Source organism: Dendroctonus ponderosae, unplaced genomic scaffold (assembly GCF_020466585.1).
Source record: "Dendroctonus ponderosae isolate FM_Combo_2020 unplaced genomic scaffold, Dpon_F_20191213v2 Dpon_F_20191213_8, whole genome shotgun sequence".
In the NCBI taxonomy this organism is placed as follows: domain Eukaryota; kingdom Metazoa; phylum Arthropoda; class Insecta; order Coleoptera; family Curculionidae; genus Dendroctonus; species Dendroctonus ponderosae.
In genome coordinates, this window is record NW_026019016.1 from 6,900,156 (window position 1) to 6,914,635 (window position 14,480).

The window sequence follows — 14,480 nt, forward strand, 5'->3', positions numbered from 1 at the left end:
CTAATTTATAAATAAATAGATTACTAATGCAGCTGCTCCTTATATTAATTTAAATTATTTGCAAAAGCAACAAAACGAAACAACCCGAGGCTTGAGCTGTTGTAACAAATAACCTTACCATATATAGCACGCTCTTTCAGCAGCTCATATATAATTTCAAATTTCTATACGATATTTACCCGATAAATGGCTGTAGATAAGAAGCGCATTTCCATCGGCATGCAATAAGTCTTGAATTCATCTCGTACAGGAGCCATATCATTAGGTACCTATATCGTATTGAAATCATTTTGTGAGCGCTTAAAAACCTATTCGAACGCGTTTATAATTTAATTTATCGAAGCACCTCATTATCGACCTCTTAAGCATCTAACGAACCAATCAAGAATATGGGCTGGTACATACCAGCACGTATACAGCGCACATTTTCCTGTCTTAAGACCTGCATGGGTTAATTAGGGTAAATGTCAATTTCCTGTAAGGCGGGAGTGACCCACCCCCCGACTGTAAAGTTTGCTTCGGATACATTTACATACTGTCGTTGAAGATGACCGTTGTGCAGTGGTCTAAATAACTCAAAACTGGCTAAAACAACTAGAAAATCCTTAATTTCGTGGATATTTGTCATGGATTTTTCAGCATCCAGTAGTAGAAGTTGAAAAACGCACTCCTAATAGACTGGCCATTTTTCATTGCATGTAACATATTGCCCACATAATTTTTCTTAGATGTTTTATTAATGCAAAATGCAAATTACACATAACGAAAAGTTGCTGTCCAACAGAACCCACACAACACAAATATTTTGCTAAATTGACGGCGTACAAAAGATGTTGCTGATATTAATTGAACAAATTAAGTTTCTTCACACCATCTTAGGCCTGGATAACACTGGGTTGAGTTGCTTTATTTGGGCGTTGTGCATTAATCACTGCAGCTGAGAGAAATTCAAATAACTATAAATGGCTCTAAATTTTAAATGAAATTAGTGAAAAATCGGCACTTGGAGCGTTTTTCGTTTAGTCGCAGTTGACCTTCGTTAAGTGACAACGCGAAATTTGCCTTTGTAAATATTGCAATGCGAACACGCACTTTCTACAAAAATGTGAATGATAAACAAATTGAAATAAAACTGCCAAGTAAATCATGAATCAAAGAGAGGGCGAACCAATTTTTTTTTTCGAAAAGTGTATGAATGTTCAGTTTGCTACCGATAGTAGACGAAATCAGTCAATAATCGCGTTCTTAGATGGGTAATATAGAATAATTGTGGCCCTTATGGCAAGTGGGGTAATGTGTGAAAGTAGAGTTAACTTATGGGCAGCAAATGGAGGATGGGCCAGCTTGCAAAAACCTGGTAAGAATGATCTCTAATCTATAAATATTTTAGCTTGAACTGAGTTTAGTTTTCCGACAAGCAACTGAATTTTTATGAATTCTTTAGACTTTCCTCTTCTCGATTTGCTAATTTCAAATAAGATTGGCTTTGGACATATTTCCTGCTGTATTAAACCCATTTTCTTTTTTCTTTCCAGGTGGCACTACGCAGCTTTCGGTAAGATTAGCATTACTTTGCCGCTGGTTGCCATGTACCTACATGTAGAACTTTTAGTACCATATTTATGAACTACGGTGGATTTGGTATCGATTCAGCTATTGGTTCTTTCGTAGTTTATTTTTAAACTTTGCAAATATTTTCGGCGGGTTCGTATTTTTATATTAAGCTCATCTGAAGCTTTTCGCTAGAGAACCGCTTCAGACATGGAAATTTGGGTTCCAGAATTCAATACAATGAGTATCGGCTTACTGATATTGTGGATTTGGTTCCGATAAAACCATTGATTCCTTCATAAGAAATTTTTAAACCTTGGGAATATTTTGGGAGAGCTAGTATTTTTGGCAAGCTCATCTCCCAGGAACTGTGTCAAATAAGCAAATATGGGTTCCAGTTTTATGTTTTTTTTTTGTTAAAAAAGTCAACAGTTTTAGTTTTGCCAGGTTTTTTAAATTGCGAATCGATTGAAAGATGACGCCACCTTTTTAGACGTTGCTCAAGAAACATTTAAGCCACAGAGTTCGTTGTTATATCTTTCGATAGAGAATTGGTAATTCGATCCAGTTATAACAACGTGCGTGAGTAAACTCTGCTGGATTTGCCACAAAAAGTCACACGAAATTTGAATGTCAGACATTTAGAAGCAAGTTTTACCCAAAATTTAATTTAAAAAAACTTCTACATAATGTCAATATTTCAAGTTCCTGCTGGCTTTACTTTGGAATTTGGCATTTTTTAATGTAGGGAGTTGCGTAAAAGCGTTCATTTTCAAATCAACATTTACGAAGCGCGCAGAATTAAGGATTTCATGCGATTTCAATTAATTTTGGAAGGTTTAAAGGAATTTTGATGCCATTTAGAGCACAATCTACTTTACTGAAGGTACAACTTTGAACTTTTAGAGTATTTTTCGATTCTGAGAAATTCATTTTCGAAAAACGCGATTCCAAATGTTTTTCCGCAACAGACTTAAAGCTTTACGAGGTCTGGGGCTGGAATTTCAACACCTCCAACAAAAACAAGGTCACCACATTTTTTAGAATCAACTTTACCAAATGAGTGACTGAAACGCAACTGCCCCGGTGAGTTACTGTGTCGGTGCGTTGGGTTGGCGCAACAAGCCATTTAGGCAACACTGTGCAACTCTTGACATTAACTCAGTTACCCATGCCTACACCATCTGGCTAACGACACTGAGAAGTTACTTAAACCACAACACGCTTGTTTTTTAAATTCGAATCACAAGAGTAACACCAAGACTTCCATGATCTTGGAATAATTTGAAATTATGCATAAAATGATGATAGCAGCAAAGACGAATCAGACTGAAAAAAATCCATCAAAAACAAAGAACGCGGAACTATTTACCGTCATTACATTACCACTTATTATATCTGCAAGTAAATTAAAATTAAATATACATAAAACAAAAGTGAATATAAATTAGAAGATATTACGAGAGCCTCGGAAGACTCGTGCAAAAGTCTCGATCTTGCAAAACCATAGTCTTCCACTGCGGAAGACGGTTTTGGACTTTCAGTCTTTTCGTCTCCCTAGTGTAGGGGTTACAGTTGCTGGCGGCTGCTTAAAATATTCCAATGAAATGAAAATACTAAGGCCGGAAAGAAATTTCAACTTGAAGAATTTTTAGAAACGTCAACTGTAGATTGCAAGGGTGCAGCAAGAAATATTTCCTCAGACGAGTGATCAAACCATCTTTTTATGAGTTTAAGTAGTTTGCGTCGTTTTTCTCTCATCCGTCCCCCATAAAGGGTATTTTTCTATCTTTGAGGCTCTTTGCCAATTCCTTTATTGTTATCTTATTCATTTTGCCAAATCAGTTCGTCACAAAAAGACCGAGTATGCAAACTTTGCAAAGAAGCATATATTTTAAAATATGTTGTAGGGGTTTCTTATCATAAGCATGTAAGCAGTTCGAGATTTCGAGAAAATTAATTTTAATAGGTAATGGTGTAAAATTTTGAAGATTTTTGATTGGCTAGTTGAAATAGATAAATTTCCAATCACTTTCTAAATTTGATTAACCATTTTTCTTTAGAAGCTACTTTTTCACATATTTCTATTGAAAGTTTGGCGGAATTTAATCAGTGCAGTTCTCTAAGAAATGGTTTTAAAAAAGTATTTCATGTGTTAACTGATATCGCGACCACAATGTGGTAAATACGAAAAGACATTCAATATGTGAAGACATTATGCATCCCATGGATAAAATTACTACAGAAATCATCGCAAGAAAATGCAACTTTTTCCTTGCAATTTTTTAACATGTGGACCCCAAAAATATGTTCTCCTCAAATCTTGTTACATCATTTTGAAGATAAATAATATTTCTGGTGTTGGACCACTGTGTGTTAAGCAGCGGTCAACCGATGGACACCTGCTTTACATGTATCGCTCAGCAGATGATCGTATTCATAGGTTTAATTTTATAGCTAGAGTACGGAAGACGTCAAGCGATCATTATCATTACCATTGCTTTCGGGCGTATGAGTAAAAACATACGCAACATGTTTCACTTGTAATTAGATTTTAATTATCTCGCTCAAGTCGAATCGTCGTAACAGTTTAAACATATGGCAAATCAATTGGGATGTTACTACTCATGTGGACTGTAATTTATTTTAAAGCGTAAACGCTTTGCAATGGGGTTCGCTGTCGGTTGAATTCAACCAAGTTCGTTGGAAACCCAGTGGGATATTATAACACTGGAGCTTGAAGATGGTTATATTAATTCTATGACTCGAAGGAAGTTCAGTTCCCACAGTATTCGTTTCTACCCAGTGTCTGTGTCTGGATCAAATACTGTCGTAGCTTCAAGTTTCAGGGTGATCGTAGAAGGTGCAAATTTTTTTTTTCAATAGACTTGGACGATTTTTTGCGTACAATAACATATTAGGAGTTTTTTGTATGCAACCGAAGTTGACAAAATCAAAGCAAAGAGTGAATAGATTCAACCCTCAAACACCAAATATTATTCAACACTCGACGTCGTATTAGAGAGTTGACTTTAAATAGAAGGTTGACGTGGCTTCTCTTGAACTCTAGAGAAAAGCCGATGAGAAAATAATTGTGATGTTTTTAAGCTGCGAGTGTCTAGAGAATGAATCACGATTCTGAACCTATTCTGCTTTATGCATTAAAAGAACTGTTGCTGTGTTTGGGCCCCGTTCAGGAACTTCGAAAACTCCTGCCCAAACACTTTTTCATTATATTAACTTTGCCAGGTAATTCATGACAAAAAAACCGAATATGCAAATATGCAAACTTGGTTTTGAAAGTCTGTTGTAGCTCTCCTTATAACAAGAATGTTTCTTAGGTCAAGTTTAAAATTCGTTTTCAAAGGTACGACTTTTTAACAGTTTTCGAATGGTCTGTTGAAATGGATACATGTACACTAACTTTCTCCAAACTGAGCTTTCAGTTTAGTTTAATTAACCATTTTTTCTTTAAAAGCTACATCTTCACATTTATTTTTGAAAATTTGGCGAAATGATATTTCTTCTCAGTTTCTGGGTCGGTGGAAAGGAAGGGGATATGAGATATAATATTTATGCTTTATGCGGGGCCATCACTATCGCGAGAACTGATTACGGGCAACTTTTTTTGCAGGTTGCGCTTAAAGGGAAAATTGAAAGTTTTCGTATGTTTCCAACGAAGGTTAGTTACGTTTACATACGTTTTACAAGCAACTAAACAATGCAACAACACTAAATTACTGAATGCAGAATTTCAAATTAACCTTTACTTCTGGTGTTCTGGAATGTCGCAAATCGTCTCCTTCCATTGAAAAGTTTCAAAAACTAAACGATCAAACGATTTGACTAAAGTTAATAAAAGTAAGCCAATTTATTGTTTGGAACTGTTTTTGACGCCTTGTATGTTTAACTCAATATCCAGTAGCATCTAGCACTAGCAGGATCATTCTAGCAATCAAATGATACTGATGATATTGAACTGAAGTGAATAAAATTAAGTCAACCTACTGTTTGAAACTGGTATTTTTCGGACGTCTTGTATGTTTAACTCAATTAATTTTAAATGAGCTGACCAACGTGTCGCTATCAACGATCAGTAGTAACATAAATGATTTATATCATTGCTTGTCGCCTCGTTTATCGCATTCAGAAACATAACAAAAAAATTGGCGATTTATAACACACCGGGCAGCTACTGCAGTAATCTCTCATTTTTCGCGGGGCAGTCTAGTTGAAATGAACGGCCTTCTGATTGCAAATGCGAAATTATGCAATGTCGTCCGCGTTGTAGAAATGTATTCAGCCTTGGAAGATTTATTGTAAACGCGTTTGTCGTATTTTCTCCACTGGATGGCTTAAATTAGCTTAAAAATGCGAAAATATCCGATCTATGCTGGGTGGGCCGCAGCTTCTGATTGAAACCTGTCGTTTGACTAACTATTTATTTTTTATATGGCTATATAAATACAGACAAAAAAATGTTAAATAGCGGTGATATTGTACAATTACCAAAAATGGGCCATAGACTTAGTTCATTTCTCTGAATGGCGGTGCACATAACCGTTTACTAATTGTGAACAAAGAGTGTAGATTAACACTAGCAAGTCACAGTAGTTATAAAAATTTACAGTAATTTAAAAACGATAACTTCTGGACAAGATATTGAGCTATTTTTTTATGTTTTTTTGAACAAATCGGTGCTGTTTATTGCTTCCTCATAAAATTCATCCTATCATCATCATTAAATTAAGTGTTTACATTTAGTAACAGCTTTTTAACGCCGTTCTGAAATTAGGGGTTTGAAGAATCCAACTCCACATTCATATTATATTACATACTTTTAATACGGTAAGAGAATCGAGTAAGAGCAAGACAAATTTTCATACGTTTTGCATTTCTAAAACTACGTTAACTATTGAGTATTGTACACATTAAAATTAGGTATTACAGTTCACAGTTTAATCCCATTCCTAAATCTGGACTAAACATTATATGATACATTCTCACTTATCAAAATTACCTTTTCCGTTCGATGGGAAAAAAATTAACATTTCAAATTACTTTTGAATGCAGCACAATATGGACATTTAATGAGAGCCTATCTAATACGAAAACTACCTATGCGCAAGTTTCTTCACGTACTTTAATTCCTAGCACTTAATAAAACAGCAATTTGTAGGATAATCTGTCTTATTTAAGCAAAGGTATTCGTTAACTGACTGCTCATTGTCTTATTTGTTTTCACGTGTGTTTCCTTTAATATGTATATTCAATCTTCATTTCGTTAGGAATGTTAGATAATAAGTTGTAATGTAATGTAATCACGATAGATGCTTTCATAAAATGCCATAAAATATAATTTGTCTGCATTTCGTTAACGAAAAATGGTTCCAATAAGTTCTTGATGGCTTTTCTCAGTCTGATTTGTCCCGCGTATTGATTCGCCCCTTATTTAGCCTGTTCAATGTTCCATCTCTACTCTTTATGTTTTTTGTTATTTTCTTTTAATGAAAAACATCTGACATAAATTCACACTTCTATCGAAATAATCACTTCTATCGAATTAAAAAAAGTGTGTTATGTGGACTTTCAGAAAGCCAACAAATCTCCCATTGCTTATATAAAAATGAAATTCAAATTTGATTAATAAGAAGATGTTTAACCACATGTCAGAAACATAATTCAATAAAAACAACATTAATTATAAATTTCAGACATTTCCTGCGATTATTTATACTCATATTCCTTTGCAAACTTATCTGTCCATCTCGAAAAGTCTCCTCCGCTTTCTCCATATATGTGGCGTGTGAACGACCGATATAGTCATCAGACAAAAGAAGGATCCGTACTTCCACTTGGAAAAACTTCCATTCACGTATTTAACAAATTAATTAGCGAATTGGGTTTCTTTGGCTGAGAATGCGTTAATTACACACCGACTTGAATAATTTATTCGCATTAAAGCTGATATTATCGGTAACATCTAACACTCCAAGCATGATCGAGATGATATGATGAGATACAATGAATGGGGATGTAATTTACTGAATTTTTACGCTGATGGTTGAATCGATGTTGACATGTTCTATTATCTGATTGGTTTGCTTTATTTTAAGGTAGTGGAGCACCAATTAACTTTTTTTGAAGAAATGTATTCTTGTTTTATAATGTATGCGGATAGTTCTATCGTGATTCATATAATTGAGAGGCTAAGTTATCCTTCTTTCAAACTAATAATGTTAATTTGTAAATATTATCTAAAGGAATGTTTTTCACTACAATGAAAACTTTAAAAACAGTATGAATACACAACCTTGTCAAATACTGGAGTCCCTGTTTTCAAAATTAACAAGTGTGTAGTCGACGATCTCACGAAATTGAAAAAACTATTAAAATCGTGAAAAAAATAGTTTTGCTTTTGCTAACAATAAGATAATTGAAATGTTTAATTCCTATTGCTAGCAAAAATGACACAAGTGTTTAGGATAAACGGTTTCTGCAAGTAGATAATATTTTGATAATATTTTCCTAAGAAAAGTCATTACATTAGATTCTATAAACAAAAAATGTTTAAAGCCATTTCGGAACATGCGTTTGAAAGTTCCAAAATCCATTTCGTTACATTCAAGTGAAAGGAGCTTACTTAGGTCCGAGATAGCAAATAGTAAAATGTATATTTATGTAAATATTTCCGAAATTTCAAACAACTATACATTATCCAGAAATACATTTATACAAATCCATACATTTTCTTTGCTTTCTAGGAAAAACAATTCGGTGATATGGCAAAATTGATTTTTGCCTTTTTGAAAATCTGAAATTATAAAACGGCAGTTGGCCCCATTCTATATAAACATCCAGAAAGTTTCCTTAATTTCTATAAAACGACACATTGGAGAAGATGACTTAATTAGCAAATATCATGTTTCCTTTGCGCGTTATCGTATATCGATATCGAAAATCGTATTGATAATTGCAGCTTTCATGAGAGAAAATAAAGATTTTATATCTGTATGTACCTGTATGACTATAAGAGAATAAGATAAAATTTATAATATGAATGAACATTTTCTCTGTGCACACTTGAAGTTAAAGTCCTGGTAATCAAGCATAAAAACGAATGCTATCTTGGATGCTGATAGTTGATAATATCTAATAATAATAATAATAATAAATAAAACAATGTGATACAGAAAACCAATGCTAATGCAAATGATTCAATAAAGATTGTAATTTTGTAACAAAAAATACGTCCTTAGTTACGTACTAAGCATAAGTCCCTTTGCATTCAAATTTGCCAATTCTGCTGTTTCATAGAAAAGAAATTTTTTGAGTTCAGTTCTTTTGTTATTTGTTTTTACGGTGGTTTCGGTAATTTAAATTTTTTTTGTAAGTAATTGTTATTGCATTGTTATTTTTCTCCTACGATTGATTGCAAGGAACCAAAGACACAAATTAAATCAAAATTTGCGTTTCAAACAAATTGATTTTGAAATTTCAATTAATTGCTTTCGACTAATAGGGAAAATATCTTCTCCATCCACTGCTTTCGCAGAACATTTTAGTCGCGAAAATCAGATAAATTGCAAGATCGGTTTAAAAGTGGTTACTAAATGTGTAGAGCCGCCTCGCCACGCAAAAACCGTAATTTATTCTTATGAACACAATAAAAAAGCTTCATTTATTTGCACTCTTTCTGGCCTCGTTCCCGATTCACCTAATTCGAGTTTCCTTTGTTCAAATTGTTTTTTATGTCTAGTTATATAAATATACCTAGTTGTCCAAAAACAACCAAGTCTTCAGCGTTCTTGATAACTTACATCTGAAATCGTTGCAGTTTATTGAGAAAAATTAGATAGGCGCACCTTATTCATAAATTAATTTGAATCTACAAGCAAAACTAGCCAATTGCTGTTACAAGTTTAGAAAATGTTGGCAGAACTTTTCGAAAAATGTTAGGCCTTAATTTTAACTACGGAATTTGGAGTTGGGAGGGAAACTTGGGCTTATTTTCACTCGAAAACCGACTTGTTCAAAGCTACACTGTGGCTTCTTCAAGAATGCGTGTCGTTTTCCATTTAGCATCGTCACTGAAACGACTGGAAGACTTCTTATTGACTTTTAAAATGTAATATTTATCTCCCCAGCAGCAAGCTGCTGTGAAACCCAACGCCGTCCCCTAATATTCGTTTACATTCCGCAGGAACGTCATCAATCGTTATTATCCAAAGCTCCGCCATTGTGGCTGCGAAACCATTTTTCATCCTGTCAGCTGCACCAGATCTACTTCTTCCCGGTTCATCATTTAATCAGCAAAATTCGGTTGTATTTCGCTTACTGTCCTTTGCATTTAAATTACGTATCTTTGTCGTCGAACTCCTCAGGATGATTTCTATGGGAAGATTTGCATTTTGGGTCCCAACCATTAGAAAGGAAATTGTTGGATGTTCTGTTGACCAAATAAGGTCGCAGTTTTCTAGATAGTGTGAATTACCAATTTCCCATCTCCCGGGCTCCACGCTAACCTAAACACAACAATTTCCATGTTATCGATTCAAAACCTTGCGAAAATACCCTCGGAAACCATCAGCCATCATTTGCCTCGAGTAACAAGATATTTGTTTGCACACAAGATAAGGAGATATCATTAGAGGGATGGATAGCAGACCCCCCAATTTCTGTACCCTAATCAGTTCCCTTGAGATATCGGCGTAAAACATTTAGAATGCTGAAATGGCGACGCCCCCCTTCAATGAACATGTGCTGTTTGAATTATTGAGTGAATTAGATGAAGGGAAAACAATTTGCTGTAGGTGTAAGAACGCAGTAACTTAAATTAGCTTCACTTCGGAATCATGAAACTCATGTGTAACTTTTCCTTCATTCTTTTTTTTTTTCGTTTTCCTTCATTCTTTTGACTCATCGAATTTAAAGACTACGAATTTTTCACTGTATGAGCCACGAAACACGTCTGATGAACATCAAAAAGGGAATTAGTTTCACATCTGCTAAATCGACCGTTTTTTACAATACGTTATTTGTAGTTCGAAACTTGCTCTGATTGTCTTGACATGAGGAAGCAAGGAATGCAAAATACGCCAGAAAATCACTACAACACACAGTGGCATGACTCTAATGTACTTCACATGGATTTTTACAGTCTACGGCATTAATACAGCAAGTCTCTTTCTGATTGCTGTTATGTATATAATTTGATACTTAAATTAGTACGTATTATACTTATGGGTTTACACCAACATCCACAAGGCAACAGATGTATTTATCTATACTGATTATTTATTACACAATCTCAAATCTTGATGACCCAATATGGTCAAAAAATAAACGTTAAACATTATTTTCTCCTACAAAAAAATTATATATCGATAATCTGTTCAGAAGGAACCGAGGTCACTTTAGCATAATTCTTCTATATCCTTCTATATTTGGATCATTTAATTCGCTTAAAATTCGTGTGAATGGAAATATAACGTAATGTTCTGTCCAGGCATCTACTGTTGATATTTTCTTTTCATAATTTTTTTACAAATTTATTGACGCGAATGCGACTTCATTATTGGCTGCTTTCGTTCGATATACATTCTGTATAACTGTTGCTGTATAGTAATGGTCATTTAAAGTATTTCAAAATCGGTGCTTTGAGATGCTTAACTTGTAGCAATTCTCCATTGATATCGACATTTTGTATTTAAAATATGTACTTATTACTTATAAAAAAATAAAGTAAAACCTTTCCAAAAGTCAAACTTTCGGGAACATGTTAATTAAAGAAACATTCTCCTTAAATAATACACCAACAATGGAACCAAACATGAATTTTTAAAGTTAACGTTTTTATCAGCTTTAATACTCCATTGATGACGTTTGTTCCGTAAACCAATCTGAAATCGAAATTGAAAATGAGGGCTGGCACAGAACAAAGATAATTGGCCCTATTATAAGACAAACGGCTCGCGTGTTCGTAAATCATTAAAATTTAATCACAACAAAATTGGATGCCGTAATTGATACTGGTTCATATTAATTTTTATATAACCGACAACGTGAAACGACGACTTATTATAAAAGCTAACTGATCGTTATCAAGTTGTCACTTTTTGTGTTAAAATAACATGCGTTTCTTGTTATTTGTTTCGTACGCCCGAACTTGTTATCCATCATATTAATGTTACGTTTCTTAAGGTGCTACTGCAGGTGGTTTTAATTGATTATTGCATTAAACCGGACTGCTGAAATGTGGTTTTTAACTGCCCAGAAACTGTATCCATTACAAAACATTTAATTTTTCTAAAAGTAGAAGGTTTTCCTCAAGGCTAAAAGCAAACTCTTAATGAAATATTAATTTTAATTAAAGCGCGTCAACATGGTGTTTAGAAATTGTACCCATAATTATCGAAGAATCCAACTCTATCTGCAATTTTGAAGATTCGGAAGTCGGCTTATTCATTTATTTTCTCTCCGATTAAAAAAAGCCAATTGAATACAATTAGCATAAACTTAGAAATTCTATTTTACCGTTTGGAACGTTCTAAAAAATCTTTAGTTGGAGCAACACGTTCGAATACAGGATTATACTTAGCTGATCTTAGACAACGACAGTTAACTACAGACTATATAAATATGGAAAAACCTTTTTCAATTTCGAAACAAATCAACTCATTGGGGATGATAACTGTTAACTTAATCATATCCATATTTGTTTTAGTTTAGCCCACCTTTGCTGAAAACTTAATAAACCATTTCTTATTTTCAAAGAAAATAATCGCATGAAAAATGCATGCATTTATAGGAGAAAATAAGTACTTTCTTTGTATTATAGTTTAACTAATAAGAAAAGATCTGTAATGTTAATAAACACTCTCTATGTAGCCACTTGAAGTTACGGTATTGATAGACAAACATAAGTACTTCTTGAGAGCGCTAACTTTGATGCTGAGCAATGATAAATGAACACCAGCTAGTAATTCAATAAAAATTGCATAAACAAAGTGATCTTTTAAAATTTCACATGTCCTAAAAAATATTTACTTGAATCATCTCGTTTCAAGACATAATTGTCAAAGTAAGCAGTTTTACGCATACCCGGAGACAAGAACCCAAAAGAGACCCTTGTAATTTTCATAGCATTCAATATGTTAATACTTTTAAATTAATAAAACATGAGTGATCAAAATTTGTCAATTTTGTCTACATACTGCAACGAAACGTATGTATAATTTTTGCTTAATTACGATTAGTTTGGATCACAGCGATATTTTTAGGATTATTGCTGTGCTCTAATCACTATTCTATAATTCCAATAAATTTCAAAATCAACTTTTTCAGATAAAGTTTTTTGAAAACTTACTTTGTTATACAATTTTACATTTAGACATAAGCTGCTGAAAATTAATGTGTTTCTAGTGTTCCAGTGTTTCTACACAACGATCATGCTGTTGGTAATTAAACCAATATTTTAGAGAAGATATCGAAAGTAACAAATGAAGAAATCATCGGTTTTTTCTAGTAAGATGCTCTACTGTTCTATGCTTTTTCTGTTAATGCTCTTTTCCCATCAAAATGTCCACAAAAAATATATTTCTTGGACTCGAAATATATATCGTAGGTCTCGAATAAAACACATTGTATGCAGTGGCAGTCATATCATGGTCTCTTGACTATTTTTCTTCACAGACTTGGTAATTGAGCAATTTTTGGGTAAAACAAATGTATTTTCTTAAACAATAGGAATGCTATAGACCCATTCAGATTTCGGTATAACAAATTTAAAATCGATGAAATGCTAGAACAAATATCGAATAAGTCAAAAGTGCAAGATTTTCTTAGTTTGTATTGGAACAGTCGAGAGAAGGGAAGACAATCAAGCAGACTGATAAAGTTGCAAGACTTCACAAATCTAATTCTATCTGTCATATTATAAAATGAAACGCTTTAAATGTTCACCATAAGCAATTCGATATCAATGATTTGCTACGAACCAGTAAAAACCAACTTCTAATATCTTCGCCAGACCTTTCCAGGCCATCGATATTTTCCAAATAACATAAAATACACTTTTATTTTACATCTCATTGTATTTAAGAAACGAGATCTTGTAATCTCATAAATTTCAATAAAATGTTTAGATTTTGTAGTATTGACGTCTTATTGTAATCGATGACCAGTCATTGTTATCGAAGCATGCACTGGGCTAATTTACGTCGTATTGTGCTTTCATTTTTGCTACTCCTTCATTGTCCTTGTTTATGCAGTAAAGTTCAAAAGACCATCAGTAATTTGCACGGATTCCTCGTTATTTACTTTGGCAGAAATTCAACACTTTCCAATTTTCTTCGACTTCCTGTTGCACATCAACTACCACATTTTATGTAGAGTTGTTTCATTCTCTAATTGTCACCCTCTTCAGATGGACTGAGAGTTGTTTTCTTCAAGGGCTCTGTCCTGTTGTGCAGCCCATAATCCTTCTTATTGGTTGCATGTTGCTCAATTATTTCGATGCGTTTTCATCAAAGTTCATAAATGTGGATTGGAGGATGCATAAACTCCTCCGTGCAAGGTAAAAAAATACGATAAGCGAACAAGAGAGCGGAGTGTCGTCGGGTATAGTTTCCCTGGAAATTGAAAGAGCAAAAACGAACACACCCAAATTTAAAATCCGAAAGCTGGGGGAGAGATAAGAACTGAGCCGTCAGCGGCTGGAGCACAAATGTAATATTGCAAAAATACCTTTTCGGCAACTCGGGCACAGAAAATACATAAATAATTAGAAAAAGGTCGGGAATATCAAATCGCAACCGAAGCACAGATGCGAGGAGCTTTATTATTCTTCGAGTGGGAGGGTGAAACGCAGTTGGGGTCGGAATATAACAAAAAAAATTTCCACAGATATTATTTTGTATCTTTCAGAA

At 33.9% G+C, this 14,480-nt stretch overlaps 1 long non-coding RNA gene across 1 annotated transcript in view; it reads left to right on the forward strand.

Moving 5' to 3' along the window:
* The first annotated feature begins 1,221 nt into the window (after window positions 1-1,221).
* The window catches only part of LOC125505460, a 68,386-nt gene continuing 55,127 nt past the window's right edge, over window positions 1,222-14,480 (forward strand). Inside the window, exons 1-2 of the long non-coding RNA XR_007282186.1 lie at window positions 1,222-1,357; window positions 1,536-1,555. This is a non-coding gene — a long non-coding RNA (uncharacterized LOC125505460). The remainder of the gene's footprint in view (window positions 1,358-1,535; window positions 1,556-14,480) is intronic.